The sequence below is a fragment of the Aulonocara stuartgranti genome, assembly GCF_965226115.1.
Source record: "Aulonocara stuartgranti genome assembly, chromosome: 20".
NCBI lineage: Eukaryota > Metazoa > Chordata > Actinopteri > Cichliformes > Cichlidae > Aulonocara > Aulonocara stuartgranti.
Window position 1 is genome coordinate 16,584,166 of NC_138956.1, and position 24,621 is coordinate 16,608,786.

General features: G+C 40.8%; 2 long non-coding RNA genes across 2 annotated transcripts; both read left to right on the top strand.

The window, feature by feature from the left end:
* Positions 1 to 17,167: 17,167 nt before the first annotated feature.
* Positions 17,168 to 18,058, top strand: LOC309697746. The gene is made up of 3 exons (XR_014273897.1): positions 17,168 to 17,242; positions 17,347 to 17,598; positions 17,843 to 18,058. It is a non-coding gene; the product is annotated as an uncharacterized lncRNA (long non-coding RNA).
* A 5,290-nt stretch (positions 18,059 to 23,348) lies between these two features.
* Positions 23,349 to 24,256, top strand: LOC309696328. Its single transcript, XR_014273423.1, has 3 exons — positions 23,349 to 23,468; positions 23,758 to 23,967; positions 24,070 to 24,256. It is a non-coding gene; the product is annotated as an uncharacterized lncRNA (long non-coding RNA).
* The last annotated feature ends 365 nt before the right edge of the window (positions 24,257 to 24,621 follow it).

Sequence of the window (24,621 nt, forward strand, 5' to 3'; positions counted from 1 at the left end):
TTCTACCCCTCACCCATAGCTGGAATGGCCATCGGGCATACCGAGCATATGCCCGGTGGGCCGCTGGCGATTTTTTGTTTTTATGGGCCGATGGATTTTCTTTTTTTTTTTAGGAAGGGTATATATAATGAAAGGTGTCGGATTGGCCAATTGGTCATGATCGACTCTGGGCTGGACCAATTACAGCCGAGGAGGCCGGATGCACCCTCCCCCTTGTTTATCAATCAAGTGATTTTCGCGCATTGCATGCCGGGAACTAGTGGCAAAACAATCCAAGTACCGCATCAAATGCAAGCATTTGCAGCACCGCAAAACATTCATTCTCCGGTTCCAATACCTTCTTGTTTTTTCTTTGGAATGTACAAAACAAAAGGAGAACAATGCCGGTCCGTACAGACTTGACGAAAAGACAAAGAAAAGATATGAGGAAAAAAATCAAAGGAGTGAAAGGGTTAGATCCTTACGAGCACACAGAGTGGACAAAAGACGTCAGCGTGCTGCTCACTTTCACCACGCTCAGATTTATAATTACACGGTTCTTGGAGTGAGTGCATACACTCGTGAAGTTTAGTAACTTCGGGTCACTGCAACAAGCCCAGGTACAGTTTACCGACGGATGGGTAGAGGACCTTGAAATGCACCGTGTAGAACGAAAGACCATCGTACGAACAAAGGTAAGTTTACCAGTCTCACAAATCGTCTTCATAAATACACATTCGTTAACTGTTTATTAATATAACCTTTGAGCTCAACGGCAATTAATTAGTAGTGGAAATAATTTCTGGTAGCATCACAGAAATGTAGCAGTGACAATAATATTGTATGCTGTAATCGTACTGGACAATTAGTGATACAAAACAACTGTTTTCTCCTGTGAATAAAAGTATATGTTTTTGTCAATGTACCATGGTAATAACAGAAGCGAAACGCAATATTGTGTCAGGACAATTCACTATTTATGCACAATAAACAAAGGAGCATAGCGCGACAATTTCTGTTCAGCGCCAGACTTGCTTGTAACCTATATCACCAATTATGTTATGAAAAATGACCTATTAACGACTACAAAACTCTGACCTTTGTGGGAATGCTTGGAGCAGACTAACATGTGAGCTGGAGTGTTCTGAGACGTTATATTTGGTATATCCAGACCATCCGTCGGCTCTTACTTCGGAAACATGGCTTAAAAAATTTCTCTTCAACAACGTAATCCGATAAAAAAAAAAAACGATCTCTCTACCCGTCGGCTTCCCGTGGCTGTCATGCGACCGGCTATTGCAGTTAATAATACAACAGCTTCTTGCCATTTTTTTGGGTTTCTTTTTATCGCTGTGTAACTGAGTTCAATTGAAAGCCTGCGTGCGCTAGTACCTCTTGCCACAAGTTCCCAGAATCCTTTGCGGTTTACCCCGAATGACGTCACATTTTCAATCTTTATCCTGGTGGGCCGGTCTCTAGTCAAAATGCCCGGGCCGATTTTTTGTCCCAGTCCAGCCCTGCCCTCACCCCGCCCGCTTCCATGGATAGAAAGAAGCAGTACTCTCGCCGCCGGCACTCTGAGCCTCAGCCTAAGGAGGTCCCTCAGTTAATGCCATCTGAGGCTTTAACTTCCATCAGCCATCCAGTGGTGAGTACCACTGACTCAGTTTCTGACGTTGTATCTAGCCCCATAGCCAAAGACCTCAAGTCAAAGGAGAGTGTTTCAGGGGCTGCTGTGAATAAAAATTTCTTGTCTGACTGTGACCTGGCTGATTCGGCAGGTTACAGCATCCATGAACTGGTTAACAATCATAACAGCAATAAAGATGACTGTGTCCTCGGCGTCATGACTTCTGAACCTGAATGTAGTACTGATGCAAACAATAAGTGTCTTGTTCTAGAGTTGTTTAACCCTGGTACAGCAAGCTTTGAGCCGACAATGTCTGAATCTGGTACTACGATCAACAGTTCTAATGTTGCCGTTGATGAAAATGTGTCTGTATCCGCCGACACTAACCTAGCACCCAGCTCTTCAGGGGTTTTTAGCGCAGTACAGGACGGATTGTCTGTAAAGTGCAACACTGTGATAACTAACCCACCATTATTTGCAGCCACCAACCGTTGTACTTCTGTACTGTGTCTTCCTACCAAATCAAAGGGTTTTTCTGAGTTAACTAGTGATGAGGACGTTAAGTCTCACACAGTGAACCTGCAGTCGGTGGGTTTTTCTGAAATAATGAAAGATGCTGGGAGTAAAGGTTTAGACTCAAAGTATTCTGTATCATATGAATTTCAATTTAATGTGTTGAAATCATCAGCGAGCAGTCCTAGGTGTGTGTGTGTGTGTGTGTGTGTGAGATCAAGAATTAAATCCTGTTACCTCAGACAATTTAACACTTACCAAGCCACCTCATGCCAGGTTTGAAACTTTGCTTAAACCATTTTCTAAGTCTGAAGAGAGACTGTCTAGCTTTCCTCAAGGAGCAACTAAAGACTGTTTGAACTGTGCTGAAGTCTCTGAAGAGTTAAGATCTAATTTTGTTGTTGCCCCTCTGCTAGCACCCCTTGAATTGCATGTTCAGGACTCTGGGTGCACTTCCAAGGCGGCTGTGACACTGCTCGACCTTATACCCGCATCTGATTCCCAGGTGGGGGCAGCAGCTGTCTAGTCAGCACCCGTCCTAGTTTTGTCCCAGACTCCTCTTATAACGGAGGTGAGTGACTGTGCTTTTTCATCTCATGAGCCTGATATAGTGGAGTGCCCTTTTGTGGGCCCAGCTACGAAGAAACTGGTGCCAAAGACTGCTCTACCATTAATCATGATTTAATAGACATCCATGCTGTGGCCGACCTAACTCTGGTTAAGACTGAGGGCCAGTCAGAGTCGTGTTGTGATAATGAAAGGACTGTGTGTAACTGTTTTGAAGAAGCGCACAATGAAATCACAGACCATGTTCTTGGCTCTGTAGAATTCAGGACTTTTTCTAGTGTTGCTCCCATAGCCGCACCACATGAAGCCAAGGTTCAGGAGACAGTGAAAGGGGTTCACACGTCGACTGTAAAGTCTGCTTTTGAGCCTCCTGGGAATGATTGTGAAACATCAAAGATGGCCAAGGGCCGCGTGAGCTTTCTCTCCGCCTCAGACTGTTTTCTACCGCAGCCAGCTCGTACAGCCGAGACAGAGTGTTGCCCCCGTGTGCAGATTGTAGTGGAGTCTAATACTGTATTCCCTGATGTTGGAATTGCAGACAGTGATCAAGACCAAATGTACAGGAATGTGAGCTCTGATGATACTGCTTCTCAGTTGCAGACTGTTAGGCCAGCCATGAGCATGTCTGCCTCTTTATGTGACTCTGAATTCAGCTATGGACTTATGTGTAATCCTACCATGAACTATTGTGTTGACAATGCCGACAGGGAGTTGGTCCACCACACACACCACCGCACGGTCTGTCCCCTCAGATCGTGACACTCTCACATTCACACACTGGTGGAAGCAGCTACAGTTGTAGCCACAGCTGCCCTGGGGCAGACTGACAGAAGCGAGGCTGCCAATATCGCGCCATCGACCCTTCTGGCCAACACCAGTAGGCGGTAGGTGAAGTGTCTTGCCCAAGGACGCAATGACCAAGACTGTATAAGCTGGGGCTCGAACCAGCAACCTTCCAATTACAAGACAAACTACCAACTCGAGCTTCGATCGCATCAAAATCCCTCGTCCTTCCAATTATAGAACACAGACAGATAATCCTTTGATCATTTTTATTCCAGTCCCTAGACATTCCAATTATACATTCTAAATCACTGATGCCTCCAATATGGATTGTCTGATTTGCTAATAGACAATGGTGTTAGAGGGTGATGTCAGCAGAGGACATAGAAGTGTGACTGGGTAACTGATTAATATAATGGCCATTCCTTCTATCCAGATGACTAATTCTCCTGGCTTTTAAAAGAAATCCTAATCCCTACAGCTTCAAATTTTAGAAACCAAATCAATAATTCTTCCATTTTTTTCACTCTAAGTCCTAGATCTTCCACTTGTAGTTTAGAAATTACTAATCCTTCAAAGAAACTAATGATAATTTCATCTGTATGCATCTTCCTTTGGAAATTGGTTTCTTTGTTCCTATTCCTACTTTGAGAATGTCAGGTATGTGCAAGTGTGTCTGATCAACATCAGTTTGATATCTCAGATTCAGTGGTCTGAACTAAGATGTCATTTGTTCTTCATGCAGTAGAAATACGGCGGCAGAGTGTTGCTCAAAATGAAGCAATCTTTGGTCAGCTTCAGAGCACACAAGATGAGTATTCTACAGGATACAGTGTTTTCTCTTCTTAATCCACCATTTTTTCCATAATATATAAAATGGACCTGGTGTATGATTCTCATCACTGCTGCTGCAATCACTTTAGTCTTTGTTGTGGTCTTGCTCCTGCTCCATTTCAAGAAATGCATATAATTACAAATAAAACACACACACACACACACACACACAAACACACACACAACCTCTGGCACCTCTGGGCCACCAAAGGGCCGCTGTGGATCTGCCTGATTACCTGTACTCCTGGGCTGCTATTTTAGCTGAGTGCTCAGAAGACGTCTTTGCTGGATCGTTGAGTTATCCTCGTTAATACAGCTCTGATAATCTCAGTTTTTTGTGTGATTTCTTAGTTTTTTCCAACCGGAGTTCTCCTGTGCATAGACTCCTGGACCTGTCCTTATTCCTGGATCAGTTTCCCTGGCAGTGTCGTGGAGTGCAGTGGGCGAGAGTGCTGAAGACAAATGTGAAAGGAGCGAACGAGCAGAGCGTGTTTGGAGTCTTCCTCTACTATGGAACCGTGGATGCTGAGTGGTGTGTGAGTGGAGCGAGTCTTCCTGAAGACAACGATCATCTCCTGGGTTCCCTGCACCAGAACGTCAACTGCTGAACCTCATCTCTGTACACTGACTCATCACTGCTAATGAGTCCAACCACGGTTGTGTCGTCAGTGAACTTGATGATGTGGTTAGAGCTATGTAGGGCGGTGGAGTCATGTGTCAGACGGGTGAACAAAAGAGGGCTAAGAACGCAGCCCTGAGGAGCTCCTGTGCCTGATGGTGCTGGAGATGTTGTCGCTGATTCGGATGGACTGAGGGCTCTCTGGCAGGAAGTCTAATATCCAGTTCTGAAGCGAGGTTTTCAGTCCCAACTTGCTGAGTTTGTCAAACAGTTTTCAGGGGGATATTGCGTTAAATGCTGAGCTAAAGTCTACTAAAGAACATTCTGACATAAGCGTTTTTCTTGTCCAGGTGGGAAATGGACAGGTGGAAAGCAGTGGAAATAGCAACCTCGGTCGACCTGTTTGGCCAGTATGCAAACTGCAGCAGGTCAAGTGAGCAGGGGAGGTTGCTCTTCATGTGTGCCATGACAAGTCTCTGAAATTATTATATCTATATATAGAATTATATCTTGTTAGCACCACATATTAAAACCTATATAATTCTCTGTGAGCACTTATTTAACCCTTGTATGGTGTTCGGGTCTGTGAGACCCGTTTTCAGTTTTTCTCAAAAGAAAAATTAAACAATTAATTATTTTTTCAACTTGAAATTCATTGGCTTTGGCTTATTTTCTGTGAAGAACATAAATCCGAACTAATTTTCAATGACCTCATACTGTACCTCCCCCCACACATTTACATTACATACAAGGTGTTCGGGTCCACTGGACCCAGGTCTAATAAAAGTGTTGAAAGTGCAGGTCCTGTGTTCCCACACTCTGTCTTCCTCCTTTCTGGTGCTGCTGATAGTGTTTTCTTCCGTTCCCGCACAAAGTTGCAACATTGTTGAAAATTCAACTATCAACACGTCTGCTCTTACATTCCCGCACATTTTACCCTCTTTCTTGAGGGATCCAAATTTTATTTTCTCATACCCTGTCCCACCTGCAAATTAGGGGCATAATACTATAAAAAAGACTTTACCAGTGTGGTTCTTTATCACAGCTGATCAAGATGGCAAAAGATTATCTGCTGCGAGGGCCATCCAATTGATTTTGGAAGAGAGAGGGGCTTCGGAGGATGATGTTGACAAAGAGGTTTCAGAATATTTCACATTTCTGAAAATTCAGAGTCTGACAGTGACTTTGAAGAAGAGGATGAGGTTGAGCACCATTTAGTAACAAAACGAAGACGAGTACCCCATCTGCTGCCAGCTCCAGGACCAGAACAAGCCCACCAGACAGCAAGTGAAGAAATATGGATGTCAATAACTGGTGAAATTGAATTTGTCTTCTTGCCCAAGAAATGAGCCACCCTGCAGAGCTGTTACTGTGATAAGCCAGGGCCAACACGGCTGACAGTTACTCATGTGCAGGACATCAAGTCTTCATTTTAGCTTTTCATCCCAGATTCCATCCAGAAAATTATTCTGGATTGCAGTAATCTAGAAGGAAGGTGTGTTTTTGGAGAGAGGTGGAAGGAGATGGACCAAATTGATCTGCAGGCCTACTTTGGGGTTCTTATCCTTGCAGGAGTTTTCAGGTCCAAAGGGGAATCCACAGAATCCTGTGGGATGCAGAAACCGGCACGAACCTTTCCGTGCATCAATGTCTCTGGAAAACTTCCACAAAATTTCCAGGATTATCCGTTTTGATAACCGAGACGACAGACCAGCTCGACGGCAGAGAGACAAGCTAGCTGCCATCAGGACAGTGTGGGATAAGTGTGTGCGCCACCTCCCCCTGTTTTACAAACCTGGGCCTAATGTCACCATTGATGAACAGCTGATCCCATTTAGTTGTGAAACATATTGCTTCACGTGTAAATGTGTTGTCTTTCCACTCACTCCACTTGATTATAACTGATTTATTTTTTTATAACGTTTTATAAAAAAAAATCAAAAAAAATGAGACACATATTAATTCATAAATGTGATCTAACAAAGGTAAAGGGAAAAAATTAACCATGTTTACTGTTCATATGGCTTGTAATTGGGATGAAGTAAACATCTGTTGAGTAATTTAACATAAAATTGTTTGATAGTGTTAATTTGGAAAGCCAAAACTCTAGCGGGTCCACCAGACCCATGAACACTGGCTGAGTAACAAAAATATGAACACCACACAAGGGTTAATTTATTAGGGCCCAAGCACTGAGAGTGCGAAGGCCCTATTGTATCTGCTCCGTTTCTTCTTCTTCTTCTGCTTCTGATTATTATTATTATTATTATTATTATTATTATTATTATTATTATTATTATTATTATTATTATTATTCAGGCAAAACAAGGGCCTTTTTGAGGGCCTAAACATGCTCAAAAACTCATGAAATTTTGCACGCGTGCCAGGTCTGGTGAAAAATTTTGTATTTTAATGGTTTTACATATGAGCGCCACCTATGCCTTGTTAAATGCAGCCCTATGACCACATCGTTTGAGCTACATTTATGAAATCTGGCACACATGTGTATCATGCCGAGACAAACAAAAAAGTCATTGGGCCCATTGACACAAACCCAACAGGAAGTCCGCAATTTAGAAGTGAAGGTGACATTTTGGCTCTAATTTTGCCATTTCCATGCCTCGAACTTTTTCAAACTCCTCCTTGGGATTTGGTTATATAAGCTTCATCTTTGGTCAGTGTCAACTACACACCTGGGCTATGTTAAATTGCGGAGCTTTTGAGTTTTCATGATACGGTGAGCCCGTGGCGCCACGGCGAATTTCGCCATGAAATCTTATTGCCTCTCATTCTGTCATACATTGTCTGCTCTGGACGAAAGAGCACACATATGATAAGGCTCCTACCCTGAACTTATTTCACCTGCCAAATTTGAAATCAGGGACAGCGCCACCTAGTGGGAACAGGAAATGTCATGTTTTACACTTTGGGGTACAGTATTGTGATGGGTGACATCTGAAACCTCAAATTTCTCCAGGAAAGCCTTAAGGAGTTGGCCTTGGGTTACAGTGAAAACTGTGACTTTTTGCGAAAGGGTGTGACCCCAGCAGCATGGCGAATTTCTATGTCTCGCCATGAAGAAACAATATAGTATAACTCTATGAAATCCAGTCTGATCAGTACCAGACTTTACAGGCATGATGTCAGACCCGCCCTGAACAGATTGATGTGCCCATTGTCAGGAATACGCAGAGCGCCACCTAGTGGCAACAGGAAATGTCATGGGTTTAATTTTGTTGTACTGATTTTCACAGGTTCATCGTGGCCACCTCAAAAGCAGTGAATATTACCATCATGATGCTTCAGTGCGAAAATTGCGAGTTTAAACTGAACGGCGCACCCTGGTGGCAACGCGGTTCACCATGAACAATGAAGTGGCTTTTTAGGGCCTTGAAAAGTTTAAAAAGTCTTGAAATTTGGCCCACAGCTTCAATGTGATGAAGGTTTTGTTGTTATGTGGTCACTTTCCTTGAATAGCGCAAAATGGCTCTACAGCACCCCCTACAAAATTTCAAAACATCAGCCCCTGCTCTGTGTTTTATGTATGAGTCTGAAACCTGGGAAGCTTATAGGAGATGAAAAAAGTCTCCTGGAGCAACATCCCAAATCCAACAGGAAGTCAGCAATTTTAAAATTAATGTGTAATTTTGGTGACATTTTCCCCTCTTTTCAGGCACCGTTCTTTGACGAACTCCTCCAAGGGATTTCATCAGATTGACGCGATTTCCTGTTTGTGGAATCTAAAGACCTTTGTGATGTCAAATTGCGAAGCTTTTTACGTTCAGGGAAACGGGGTGTTCATAGCGGCACGTGGAGTTTCAATCACTCGCCAAAAAGCAGTAATCTGCTGTCACTCCAAAACACAATGTCCAATCTCTCCCAAAGGTCGCAGGTATGATGAGACTCAAGCTCGGAAATGTTTGTTATGCCATTTGTTAGTAATGGTTAGAGCGCCACCTGGTGGGACGACTATAATCATGATTGAATGAGATGAAATGTTAGCAGGTGGTTAAATGCATGAATTCCATCAATGTGACATCAGATCGGACATGCTGTTTTTAGGTGTTGGGCGTGGCTCGACGCGATGGGGTGCGACGGCCCTCATAACGCTGCTTGCAGTTTTAATTTAATCGTACTTTCTTCAGTTCATTTTGAGTGAAAAATGTTCTTTAGGCTTTGTCAGGGTGCCAGACAGATTATTAGACCATCCATTCGCTTCCACTTATCCTTTCCAGGGTCGCGGGGGGTGCTGGAGCCTATCCCAGCTGTTATAGGGGGAGAGGCAGGGTACACTCTGGACAGGTCGCCAGTCTGTCGCAGGGCTAACACATAGAGACACAGACAACCATTCACACTCACATTCACTCACAGATTCACACCTATGGGCAATTTAGATTGACCAATTAACCTATCCCCACTAACTGCATGTTTTTGGATTGCGGGAGGAAGCCAGAGTAACCAGAGAGAGAACCCATGCAAACACGGGGAAAACATGCAAACTCTACACAGAAAGACCCCAGCCTGATGGTGGAATTGAACTCAGGACATTCTTGCTGTGCAGCAACAGTGCTAACTACCGTGCCACCATGATTATTAGTGTCAAACTAAATAGGGACTTAGTCCTAAACGTGTATATACACATACAAATATCAACACACAGAGACATTAACCCTATAACTGCCTTAACAACCAACAGAATATTTTTCAAACAGTTGTTCTTTGCTGAAGAGCTCTGTAATCATTATACAAACTGAATCCATTACAAGGTAACCTACATTTCTTTCACAAAATTACATAAACCACTGAATAGTAGGACTACAAAGACTCTGTATATAATTTTATATAATTTATTTAGTCTTAGCCACAACACAAGCCATTATTTGCCTAAATCAGCTTGACCTAGTCGATCCACTGATGGTCCTGGATTGTTGATTACCTGACAGAGTGACCACAATGAATGCATCTTCAATACAAGGTGTCTGACAAGGTGATGGGTAACACAGGGGCATCACAAGAGACCGTCCTCTCCCCTTTCCTCTTCACTCTCTACACCTCAAACTTCAGCCACTGCACTAAGACCTGACATCTTCAGAAGATGGTTGAATGCATTATTGAGCATGACGAGATGGCGTGCCGGGCTGTGGTGCACTCTTTTGTCACACTGAACGGCAGATGATTCTGCCGTTCAGTGTGACAAAGACCAAAAAATTGACTGAAGACCAGGAAACTTGAGATCCCTGTTTCTACCCGAGGGGTGGAGCACTGTAAATATGGCAGCACAAGAACAAGATCTGAGTACAAGATCCATAGAGGCTGGGGTCTATCACAACATGCAAGACCCCAGGTGCAGGCTGTGTAAAGATGCCCCTGAGACAATCCAGCACATAACAGCAGGGTGCAAGATGCTAGCACATGGTTATGGCGTTCCATGTATGCCTTGCCTGCTAGCATCTTGCACCCTGCTGTTATGTGCTGGATTGTCTCTGGGGCATCTTTACACAGCCTGCACCTGGGGTCTTGCCTGGTGTGATAGACCCCAGCCTCTATGGATCTTGTGCTCAGAGCTTGTTCTTGTGCTGCCATGATTAGTGCCTCTGTGCTGTCTTTCAGTCCAGCTTTGTCCAGCCACTGGTAGGATTTCTGGATATCAGCCACCTCCTCTATCTGCCGGTGGTACATACCGTGCAGGGGCCTGTCCTTCCATGATGGTTCCTCGTCTCCCTCCTCTTTCTTGGGTTTCTGCTGCCTGAGGTATTCACTGAGCACTCGGTCAGTTGGGGCCATCTTCCTAATGTATTCTTGGATGTTCGTTGTCTCATCCTGGACTGTGGTGCTGACACTCACCAGTCCCCGGCCCCCTTCCTTCCGCTTAGCGTACAGCCTCAGGGTGCTGGATTTGGGGTGAAACCCTCCATGCATGGTAAGGAGCTTTCTTGTCTTTATGTCAGTGGCTTCTATCTCCTCCTTTGGCCAGCCTATTACCCCAGCAGGGTACCTGATCACGGGCAGGGCGTACGTGTTGATGGCCCGGATCTTGTTCTTACCATTCAGCTGACTCCTCAGGACTTGCCTGACCCTCTGCAGGTACTTGGTGGTTGCAGCTTTTCTAGCGGCCTCTTCATGGTTCCCATTCGCCTGTGGGATCCCCAAGTACTTGTAACTGTCCTCTATGTCTGCAATGTTGCCTTCTGGTAGTTCAATCCCCTCAGTTCTGACTACCTTCCCTCTCTTTGTTACCATCCGACTACACTTCTCCAGTCCGAACGACATTCCAATGTCATTGCTGTATAGCCTGGTAGTGTGGATCAGTGAATCGATGTCTCGTTCACTCTTGGCATACAGCTTGATGTCATCCATGTACAGGAGGTGGCTGACAACTGCTCCGTTCTGTAGTCGGTATCCGTAGCCAGTCTTGTTAATGATCTCACTGAGGGGGTTCAGGCCTATGCAGAACAGCAGTGGGGACAGAGCATCTCCTTGGTAGATCCCGCACTTGATGGTGACTTGTGCTATGGGCTTGGAGTTGGCCTCTAGTGTTGTACGCCACATCCCCATTGAGTTCCTGATGAAGGCTCTTAGGGTCCCATTGATCTTGTACAATTCTAGGCATTCCAGTATCCAGCTGTGGGGCATTGAGTCATAGGCCTTCTTGTAATCAATCCAGGCAGTGCACAGGTTGGTCAGTCTGGTCTTGCAGTCTCGGCTGATTGTTCTGTCTACCAGTAGCTGGTGTTTTGCGCCTCTGGTATTCTTGCCAATTCCTTTCTGTGTCCCGCTCATGTATTGACCCATGTGCCTGTTCATCTTAGCTGATATGATGCCTGACAGGAGCTTCCATGTAGTACTGAGGCAGGTTATTGGTCGGTAGTTGGAGGGGACCGGTCCCTTCTTGGGGTCCTTGGGGATCAGGACCGTCCGGCCTTCAGTTAGCCATTCCGGGTGTCTCTCGTTAACTAGCAGCTGGTTCATTTGTGCTGCCAGACGCTCGTGGAGTGCAGTCAGCTTCTTCAGCCAGTAGGCGTGAACCATGTCGGGCCCTGGTGCTGTCCAACTCTTCATACTGGAGACCCTTTCTTGGATATCTGCCACTGTGATGGTTACTGGACCCTGTTCAGGGAGGTCGCTGTGGTCAGCCCTCAGATCCTCTAGCCACTGAGCATTGCCGTTATGGGTTGCATCCTTCTCCCATATGCTCTTCCAGTATTGCTCCGTCTCCAGCCTTGGTGGTGCTGTTCTCTTATTGTTCCCTTGCCACTGAGAGTACACCTTTGCTGGTTCTGTGGAGAACAGCTGGTTTATTCTCCTGCCTTCTATCTCTCTGGTGTACCTCCTCAAGCGGCTGGCCAAGGCTGTGAGTCTTTGCTTGGCAGTTTCCAAGGCCTCAGGTATAGACAGCTTGCTGTATTTCTTAGGCACCTTATTTGTCGCACCTTTCTGCAACTCCGTTAGTTGGCTAACCTCCCTCCGTGCTACTTTGATCTTGCCCTCTAGCCTCCTTCTCCATGGAGGGTACTGCCCTGTGATATATATATATATATATATATATATATATATATATATATATATATATATATATATATATATGTATATATATATATATGTGATTGATACGGGTGGAAGAGGAATTTTATTTATTTATTCTTTGCCAATTTACAAAAGCGATAAATGGTAAAAAGAAATTCTAGGTTTGAAGTTGAACCTTGTTTTATCATATAACTTATTAATCCAAATGTGGGATACTTCGCACTAAGAACATTCCCAAAGAAGGATATGCAAATGATGTTTGTCATGTCAATTACATTAATTACATTTAAAATTCCAAACGAATCATCCTCCATTCCAAGTTCAGATATACGCTATTGGTAAGAAATCACATGATAAAAGCAGATGGCATGATAGGTTTGACAGTCTGAAGGCTAAGCTCCCCATAGGTTATGTGCAGAGCTGTTAGTGCTGTCAGTTGAAGTCTGTGGAATTACATAGAGGTAAGGTGCGATAAAATTCACTAACTCCTTCCAACTGTAAGATCCCAATTCCTAATGTCTTTTGTAACATTTACTATACTATACTATAATTTTATACTTTATATAGTATATACTACATACTATGTTTGTTCATACTTTTATACCTTGTAGCACCACACATTAAGATCTATGTAATTGTCTGTGAGCATTTATTGAATTTATTTTAATCGTACTATCTGCATATCATTTTGATTGAAAAATGTTTTTTAGGCTTTGGCTGCCTGCCAGGCAGATTATTTTTGTCAAATTTAAAAGGAACAAACGCCCTACAGTAAATAAGTACACATACAGAAATCAGCGCATAGAGACATCAACTCTTTAAAATCTTTAACAACACTAACATCTTTTTTTCAACAGTTCGTCTTGCTGAAGGGCTCTCCAGTGATTAATCCAACTGAATCCATTTTTGGAAATTTGTTTCAAAATAAGTCAAATTTAAATCAATTATTCATCCATCCAAATCTCCAATTCTTCCAGTCCTTAAATATGATTCCCTAATTCTTCACAGTCTTGTATCCAAAGCAAGAACTGTTCCAAGAATTAAATACATAACACCAAAATTTTAAACAACACATTTCCCCAGTAAAACATTTTTTTTAATTATTTTGTAATTATATCATGAATTTATAAGTATACATACATACATACTAGTATACATATCATGATAAGAATACATATACTATTTCTGCTACTTCATAGTATTTCTGCAAACTCATAGTATTTGTTCCAAAGCATAGTATTTCTGCTATGTTACATTACTATGCTTTGACACAAATACTATGATTTGGCAGAAATACTATAAAATAGCAGAAAAACTAAGATTTAGCACAAATACTAGAATATAGCAGAAATACTCTGTTTGGGCAGAAACAGTATGCTTTGGCACAAATACCATAATTGCGTACAATTCCTATAATATAGCAGAAATACTAGGATTTTGCAGAAATACTGTTTTAGCGGAAATACTAACTTTAGAAACATAATACCTGATCAAAACTTTAAAAACACTTACAAAAGACTTTCAAATTATTTTAATCCCCCTATTAAAAGTGGTAGACTTTTTATTATGTCAAGGTTTTCTTTTAATTCCTTTAATATTTGGTCAAGTACTGAAAAGTGTACACCTCAATTTGAAGATTTGCAGACAAAAAATTATAAACAATTCAACAAATAACTCACCTGTTCTGATGTGTATTCTTCTCTACAGGAAAAATGCCACGTCAGATGACAGAATGCCCAATATGCTTGATTCCATATGTTGCAGTTGGGCAGCATTTAAAAAAATACCACCATGTTGTAAACAAAGAAGAATTACATTTACTGCTAAATTACTGCTCTACAATGTAAGTCACTGTCATACAGTATATGACAAAACATTGCAACAATTTAAAGTGGTAGTTGTAGTTACATTTGTCAAACTGGATGTGATATGCAGTTACAGGGGCAGGCTGGACTGTCCAGTATGTAAAGCTAAAAACCGTATAAGACTGGACAAGCACTTGGAAAATGTCCACTGTGAGATTGAGGTTAGTGTTTTGTATAGCTTACATTTTGTTGTTAAATTAGAATGCATTCTTATGTGACATGTTTCACTAACTTTCTCAAACATTGCTGTTCTATTGTTTATACCTTTTCAGAAATCAGATCACAAGAAAGTAATAAGGACAGCGAAACGATTGGCTAATCTGAAAGCCCTCAAAGCTCTCAGACGTTCAAATCCACAGCCTCCAATGGTGACCTCACTGGACATAGAGCAGCTGACTGAAAGCAGTGATCAAGAGGAGCAAAGTGATAGCAGTGATACCCGTGAAGAATCTGCAGAGATTAGAGAAGACAGCTCAGTCCATTCCCCTGTCAATCAATCAGATGATGCTCAAGTCCAACATCAGAATTGCAAAAAGTGCAAAGAACTGGATTTGTTACTTCAACTCCTGAAAAGGAATCTGAAAAGTCTGAAATCCACTAAGGATAAACTTGGCTTCAAACCTCTCAGCCCCCCAAAGCGCCAGAAATTTGAAAGAAGTAAACGTGACCCAACAGCCCGGCTTCCTAAATTTGGTATGAATTCTTTGGCAATAATATTGTTTCTTGTGTAGTGTAATGTGAAATTTTAGAACTGGTTGTTCTATTTTGGAACTCACATCCCGCTAATTAAACATTACTACTAATTAGCAATATCTTTCAAATATCATTGTCAACCACTTGAATTAGAAGAATGTTTTCTGTACTTCATCAGTTTGTCATGACACTCCTAATTGCTATGTTGTTACTACATTTTATTTTAAACAGAGAAAGTCCTGAATGCTTGGTTTCAACACATTTGTGGAACAAGTAAAAAGGACGTCGAAAATGCCAAACAACGGGTCCAATATGTCCGTGCCTGGGCATATTTCATGTCTCACAATCAACTCCCTGCAATGACGTTTGCATTTATGGACAACAGAGAAAGACTGACTGAGTACATTTTTACAAATTTCTGTGATATATTAGTCCAGTAATCTCAATAATATTAAAGTCATGACTGATTTGTGTTTGTTTGTGGGCCTTTTTTAGATGGACAACTTATCTGAATAAACATGCCGTGACAACCAAAAGGATTCGGATTGGAAATGTGAGGGCGTTCTTGAAATTTCTAATTGATGCACAACTGCCAGAGGTCAGAGCCTCCCGTAAGGCTTTAAAGGGGACTTTATTTGCACTTCAGTTGGAAATGAAGAAGAGCAGAAGGGAGTTACACACCCACAGGCAAGCCATCCGGATCAAAAAATCACGTAAGATCCAACTTTACTACTTATTCATCATTGTTGTTACCTAGAATGTGTAATAAATACATTATTTATAAATGTTATGATGTCATTACTGTGATGTAGTGAGGAAAGAGGACTCAACATGTTATAATGTAAGGTATAAATTGTATTTAAGTATATATTTTGTACACTGCAAAGGTATACATTGTACAAAATAGAAAGTAAACAGAAACTAGGAAATGCAGAGTGACACAAACAGGCAGGCAGCAAAACAGTTTGTCACCACAAGGAAACAGTGGCACACCAAAGCTACTTATTCCAAAGTAAGAGGGAAGTAAAGATAGCTGAGAGAACCTACCACAGATGTAGACAACAAAATTGTCTACATCTGTGGTAGGTTGAAAGTGAGGGGTAAAAGTTATACTAAACAAAAGAAAAATGTCACCAAAAACAGGAGACATGACCAGCAACTAACCAGTGGGGAAACAAAACTAAACATACAAATGCAGAAAGAAAAAATATAAAATATGTCTATCTAAACAATAAGCAAACTAGTAATCAAATTAAAGATACCTACTGATAAAATGAACTATACTGTCAAAAAACACAAAGACAAAAATGGTCAAGGAAATGAGCCTATCAAAATTTAGGATATTGATATTTCCTTTTTTCACAGTACTAAGCTTGGTAAACTTGGAAAGTTTAGGAAGTAGGATAAATAAATTGAAACGGTTAATATTCTGGATTGGAAAGTAAGATTTAAGTTCAAAATGGCAATCCAATTCATTTTCATATACTGTGAGCTCTGGTCGCCAGTTCTTCTTCCTTACAAAATAATTTTTTGAAAAAAATTAGGTCTAAACTACAACCTGTTTTATATTTACATCATTGCGTGCAGCATGAATGAGCATGACTGGAGCTGCAGGAACATAAAAACATTCTGTGTCTTTTAGAAATGCTTGTAGATCCTGTCCACATCACTGATTTTCTCAAGAAGGCCACCACACACATCCCTGAAGCACTTGGTAAGTGTGTAGTTCATTTCTCCATAAGGACAACTCTAATAACCCCAATAATATCTCTGTTAATGAGAAATTATATAATATTTACTTACCAGCTGTAATCTGTATGTATATATAGTTCAGAATCTCAGATTTACAGAAATATATGACAGAACTTTTTGCTTTCAATTATAACAGACTGCTCATTTATAATCACTTGTTGGACTTTTGCTTTTTCTTCAAATATATAATACATATACAAACAGTAGCATTTGTGATGTTTATATAGGATTATATTAGGGGGGGTATATAGCAATATAATGGATATGCTTCCCTATCCCTTGTGTCTTACTGTGCAACCTCTATGTTACTCAATAGTCGAGCTTGAGAAAAATCCCACACCTGAGAACCTAGACTGGTTCTATGGTCTTCTGGCTGGATTTGTCATCTGCACAACTGGGCACAGAAGAGGCGTCATATCAAATATGACAGTTGAGGAAGTTGGCACTGCTGAAGCGGATGGTGATGGCCGGCGGATAATCAGAGTAAAATCATTAAGCAATTATTTCTCTCCCTGATTAAAGATATTTTCTTACCAGCGACATCAATGACTGTGTGCAATGTAATTTAGTTGCTGATTCTTTTACAGGTAAAAGAGCACAAGACCAAGGAAACATTTGGCCATGCACTTGTTCCCCTAACGAAAGACGAATACATATGGTTTCACCGCTTTGTGTACCACCGCCACAGATACCCTGGTGTATCATCACAATTGATTTTTGCCAACACCAATGGAGGGCCTTATGCTAAGATGCTGACATCATTCCAAGATGCATGGAGGAAGTTTGGTATCCCAGGAAAACCAACCTTCTCTATGATTAGGAGCAGCATCAGCACTTTTGTGAGTAGTTTCCACTTTATGGTGATTCAGTGTTTTACCTTCCTATCCTTTTAGAGGGATGATATAAAAAGTCACCCTTCCTGGTTTTACTCCCAGTGTTATAATGTTGAAAGGACATTTCTTTTTCTTTATATTGTCTTCTGTTGTACTTCTTTTTGTGGTTCTGTCCTTAGCTCTGCAAATCTCCTTGAAAATGTCAAATGTTAGTGCAATTAATAACATTATTTAATGTTTACATTTGTAGAGTGGGAGATCCTTGGGAACCCAAAGCAAGGTACAAGTCCACCGGATGATGTGCTATTCTGACGCAACTGCAGAGAGACCTTATGAGGCAGATTTAAACTTTGACGAAGCCTTCAAGTGCCGCAACAATGCTGCAAAGGCACTTGCTGTGAACAATAGAACCAGAGACTCTGAGGAATCTACAACCTCAGAAGACAATGAAGATGTGTTGCAGAGAAGATATGCTGGACCAAAGAAAAGAAAGTCTAGTCAAAATACCACAAGAGGAGAAATTGTGAAAAAGAAGACCAAACAGCACGCAAATACCATTGACACAGACACATCTGGAAAACACCGACATAAACAGAGTGGCAGGGGAAGAGCAAAAGTGACTACAGAGAGTAGTGAAAGTGAAGATTATGATGATAACCATGAACACATTGACCTTACAGCAGCAGGTACATTGGGATCCACCAAAGGTAAAGATAATGCTAAAGAAAAGGGAAAAGCCACAAAGGACAGAGGAGACTTGTATAGTCATACTCAGTTTCTTAAAAACAAGTTCAAATGTTGGGAATATCCTAAAATTATCTTAGAAAGAAATGCAATCCAAACACAAATACACAAAGTTGTTAGACCAAAGGAAACAACTGAGGGTGTGAACCAAACACAAACAGAGACAATAGATGAAGACAATGAAGCCTTGAGGCCAGAAAGTTTGAGTGAAAATGAAAACAGTATGGAAACAGTGACTACAGATAACGAAGAAGACAAAGCTGAAGATGAAAATGGTCCCTTGTTGAACACAACAGACATAGACCAAGAAGTTTCCAGTGGAGTAGTGAGAAAAACTACAGAAAAAATAAAAGGAATGAGCACAGAGGACATAGGCAGAGATAAACATGGACCACAGAAAAAGACAACAACCGAGGAAAAATGCAATTTGAGATCAGAAGGAACAACAGAGGAAGGAATGAGAACACAGACAGAGACTACAGAAAAAGACAAAGCACTCAGCACAGAGGACACAGACATAAAGGAACAGAGACCACAGATGGAGACCGCGGTCAAAGAAAAAAACATTTTGAGAGCAGGAGTTACAACAGAGGAAGGAATGAGACCACAGACAGATACTACAGAAAAAGACAAAGCACTCAGCACAGAGGACAAAGACATAAAGGAACAGAGACCACAGATGGAGACCACAGCTAAAGAAAAAAATAATTTGCGATCAGAAGGAACAACAGAGGAAGGAATGAGACCACAGACAGATACTACAGAAAAAGACAAAGCACTCAGCACAGAGGACAAAGACATAAAGGAACAGAGACCACAGATGGAGACCACAGCTGAAGAAAAAAACGATTTGAGATCAGAAGGAACAACAGAGGAAGGAATGAGAACACAGACAGAGACTACAGACAAAGACAAAGCACTGAGAACAGAGGACAAAGACATAAAGGAACAGGGACCACAGATGGAGACCAGGGTTAAAGAAAAAAACGATTTGAGAGAAGAAGGAACAACTGAAAACAAAGACACAGTTAGAGTAAAAGAAGATGGCCCTGGGACTAGCTATGAGTCTCCAGTGGCACACCCAAAAAAGAGGAAAAGGTCTCTAATGAAGAAAAGCTCTTTGCCGAAGTGTGATGAAAGCAAAGAAACAAGGCAAAAGGGCAACAAGCGAGAAAGAAAAAGACCAAAGAGCCTGACTGCAAAACAGTTGTTAAGTCCAAAGATGCTCAGAAGTCACAAGACTAAAGAGGCACCTAAAGATACCAGCAAAAGACAAAAAGCCATACAAAGAGTCAGAGGAAAAGATAAGAAAAACATTTTTGGTTGTTGTTGATTTTACTCTGATCTTCTGACAGTTTGTCTTTCTACATTTTGAAAACTTTGTTATCATGTGATTTTACACAGTTGCTCTGAGGGTTTTTTTTCTAGAATTTACTCACTTTTGCATGTGAGAGTCTTCTTTTTTGTTAAGGTAAGTTATTGTTTTTATTTCTTACTTTTAAAATAAAACTTGTTAAAAACGAACAATGCTGATATATATAAGTTGTTGAAAACAAATGCCAAATGCAATAATAAAAATCTTTCAGTTATATTTGAAAATCATGTGTCTTTGTTCAACAATCATTAGTCATGGATTTCATTTCTAAGCTGTAATTCCAAATAACTCATATTATTCAGGCAGGGTTGCTAAAGGATGAAGTCCTCACAAATTATATCTGATTCCAAGTAACAATACCCTATAATACATAGCAGAATCAGTCATCTGATTTGGTAAAAGTCAGTGATGTTAATGGTGATGTCAGCAGATTATGTACAAATTATGTTTTTTCTTTCACAATGTGGATTTCCAAATGAGTCACATTTCACACTAATGTGGTTCCTAAAGGATAATATGCAAATTAGTAGATTGAATTAGACAGTTACTTTAATGACACATGCAATTCCTCACAAATCATCCTCAATTAAAATTGTCTTATAACAGACAGCATAAATCGATCATCTGATTTACTGGTAGATAGTGATGTCAGAGTGATGTCAGCTGAAGTCTGGAGAAGAACAATTTGTTAAGTGGTGAGTCCAGTCAGCATTGTATTGATCCTAATTACTATTGATTCTTCTTCTTCCTTTCATCCCAATCACTAGCGCTTCCAATATTCCCATACAATCAACAATTCTTCCAATTTTTCCACCCTAATCTTTAGATCTTCCACTTATTCAAGATGCATTGTCTGAAATTCAGGAGCAGGACCATGCCTCCAAACATACCCCTTCTGGGTCTTATCTATATGACCCCCCACTTGTACAAGCTGTTCGTTCTTGTTTTCGTGCCCCACCTTCCTATTTGCTTTTTTCAATTCTTTCAATTCTTCATGTCTCATTAGTACATTTGAATCTACCATGCTGGGGAGCTGCCTCCAGTCCCCTTCGAGGTCATTCCCAAAAAGCAGCTCAATTCATGTCCAAAACATTCAGCGTAATTTACATACTGTGAAACGCTTGGCAGTTGCACTTTCTCCTTCTCCCTCTCCCTTATTGTACCTGCTTGGCTTCTCATGTCTTTTGTATGGTCTTGCTCATTCTCTAACCCTAAGAGAGTCTCCCAGACTTGTTCTCTATAAACCTAAAGAAGAATTATGGATTTGATCAACTGATCCCTTAACGAAACTGACAACTCCTGGGCTTGGGAGAGCCGATTGTTCTGCAGAGACATTTGCTGCTGGATACTCAATGGTCTATTGCATTGGGTGTCTGGTGACACTCTTGATGGAGGACATTGAACGACATCTACCAATTCAGAACCATGATAACAGAGTTCTGGCTGATTGGAGCTGGCTTGGACCTGGGCTATAGAAGAACAAGAAGCGGCTACAGCTGTTCAAAATCCCACAAGGCTGGCCATGTATCTGATTCTGATCATTAATATAAAATACTACAACAACTAATAATAGCAACTCGGATAAAAAGCCGTTGTTTATGTGAACATTCGTACAGCACTTTAATCAATACTACAGAGTCAAAGTTTATTGATTTCTTTTACGAGGTATAATTTCAAATAAAAATATTTCTAATGGTAGCTGTGCAAATCCTGTTAATTAAGTTGTATTAGTTACACATAAAATTTCTAATGGGTATTTCTACTTTCCAAGGTCCAGTACCCAATAAAACACAGCAGAATTCAGTTCTCTGATTGGCTAAAGATTGTTTTGAGTATAACAGCAAACTTTGGGGGAGAGACAGTGCTAGGCCCCTTGCTAGCCCGCTTGTGGGTCTGCAGTGCCCACTATCCTGGGTTTTGGCACCACTGTAACAAACCACTGCAGGCCCAGTGACATTTTCAAGCTTTTCATCATGGTTTATTCGACATCTCCGCAACATCCCTTGATACAGGACCCGGTACAGCTTTTAAGGTTGTGAGGCTAGATCGTAGATGCAGATCATAGAGGTGCGTCCATCTCACCTGCAGTGGTACTGCAAGCCACGACCACATCAGATTTGAATTCAATTCAATTCAATTCAGTTTTATTTATATAGCGCCAAATCACAACAAAAGTCGCCTCAAGGCGCTTCATAGATACAGAGAAAAACCCAACAATCATATGACCCCCTATGAGCAAGCACTTTGGCAACAGTGGGAAGGAAAAACTCCCTTTTAACAGGTAGAAACCTCCGGCAGAACCAGGCTCAGGGAGGGGCGGCCATCTGCTGTGATCGGTTGGGGTGAGAGAAGGAAGACAGGATAAAGACATGCTGTGGAAGAGAGACAGAGGTTAATAACAGATATGATTCAATGCAGAGAGGTCTATTAACACATAGTGAGTGAGAAAGGTGACTGGAAAGGAAAAACTCAATGCATCATGGGAATCCCCCAGCAGCCTATGTCTATTGCAGCATAACTAAGGGAGGATTCAGGGTCACCTGGTCCAGCCCTAACTATATGCTTTAGCAAAAAGGAAAGTTTGAAGCCTAATCTTAAAAGTAAAGATAGTGTCTGTCTCCTGAATCCAAACTGGAAGCTGGTTCCACAGAAGAGGGGCCTGAAAACTGAAGGCTCTGCCTCCCATTCTACTTTTAAATACTCTAGGAACAACAAGTAGGCCTGCAGTGTGAAAGCGAAGTGCTCTAATAGGGTGATATGGTACTACAAGGTCATTAAGATAAGATGGGGCCTGATTATTTAAGACCTTGTATGTGAGGAGCAGGATTTTGAATTCAATTAACCATACATTTGGACAGCATTTTATTTTTTTTTTTCATTTAAACCATTTTCTATCCATGGCTGGTTCGGAATCACCAATAAGCCTAACACGAAACTTTTCTGTACTGTTGGAGGAAACCCAAGTATCCACAGAGACAAAATTCACTCAAAAGCAAGTGAGCAAGTCAAAAAGACACTTAGATCCACTGGATAATGATAACGGAAAACGTGTGGGATCAATTTATTGATTTCACATTTCCTTTTTTTCGATCACTGTTAATGTGGTTCATTCCACATAGCTTGTCCTAATCTCCACATCACACTGATCAGATAGAGATGTCTATCCCTTTGATTTATATCTGACATCACAGCATCCATTCTTTTCCTGTCATGCTTTCCTGCATTGCAAAATAACTTTATATGTCCAAAAGTCAGATAAGAAATTAGTCAGACTATAGGTTGTAATCTACAAATTATATTAAACTGTGTTACATTCCTAAAATTCTTATTTTCTAACTTAGATGTAATTGTGTACTGCTGCCAATGAGTTCATAAACACGTCTGTTTGAAGCTATTTTATTGGAGTATCTACCAGCAAGCATTTCGAGATTCAAAGATCATTTTAACTAGGTGTGAATTCAAAAGAGTTAATTGTTGCACTAACCAAATTCCTAAAAGCTGTTAATATATTAATTTAATTTAATTTAATTTAATTTAATTTAATTTAATTTAATTTAATTTAATTTAATTTAATTTAATTATAGAAAAGATTCCAAACAAGTCGTCTTCCATTCCAAGTACTGGTACCATCAACTATGTTGGTAAATTAGATCGTGTGATTGGCTGAAGGATCTGACTCATCATGAACTTTGGGGGGAGGAGCAATAACGTCAGACTGTGATGAGAGTACAGCAGACTGGCAAAGATTTGTTTCAAGGTAAGTGCAATCCTAACCACTAATTCTTTCCTTTTGTTATGATCCTAATCCTTAGTCCTTCCAATGATACAATACAAATAGCTAAACTTCCATAATTTTCATCCCTGTCCCTGGACATTCCAGTTATGTAATATACATCACTAATGCTTCCAACATTGTGCTGATGTCCTCTGTATGCAGTGTGTCTTTGGAAACATGCCACGCTATGTGCACCAAACATCTGAACTGAATTTAATGTTTTTGTTTATATTTTATGTATTTTTAAAAAATAATTTCTCTTTCAACACAGTATTGCAAGTCCTTAGTCAAGTGGGCTCCTCACAAGAAGAGAAAAATGGATAGAAGAGGGACGACTCCTATTCCTCAGAACCCTGTGAAAAGCAATAAACCACAACTGGTGGAAAAAGATGACCTGCAGCCACAGGATGAAACTAGGAAGTTGGAGATTTCTGAAGCTGTTAAAGAGCCTCAGTCCAGCAATGATGGTGTGCCAGTGAATGTAAGTTAACAGAGTAACACAGCCAACAAGAAATGAAATATCAGATGAAATGAGTTACTGCATCAAATACTAAGAATCTCCTCTCTTCATTTGTCTTTGCAGGCAGACGGTGTTGCTGATGGGAAAGGAAAATGACTGCCAATAAAGACACACAAACATAGCTACACACACACAAGCATGCATGCACCTGCACACATATGTTCATATACAACAATGTTCAGATAAAGTTCAATAAAGTTCTTGTTGTTCAACTGCAAAATCCTGTGTTTTCTTTCTCACACTGATGGAGGATGGGAAAAGTCCACAGTCATGGTATTCAAAAAGAATATAATGCAAAGATTTGCAGCTGAATCACAACATGAGGAGCAGCATTGTAATGTAATCCTTCTTATATAATACTGTTATATACCTACTTACTACTTGAAGCACTATAGATTAAAAGTCCCATTTTAACTGTAGATTAAAACAACACTTAAAAAAACAAGTTTAATAATTTGTTTGAAAAGGTGTAATTCCAGATTAAAGTTACAGTACACTAATAAGATTCACAAAACAGATTCACTGAATGTTATTTATTATAATTACAGAAAAGACTCCAAGCGAATCATCTTCAATTCCAAGTACTAGTACCTGGTAATATAGGCAGAATTAATA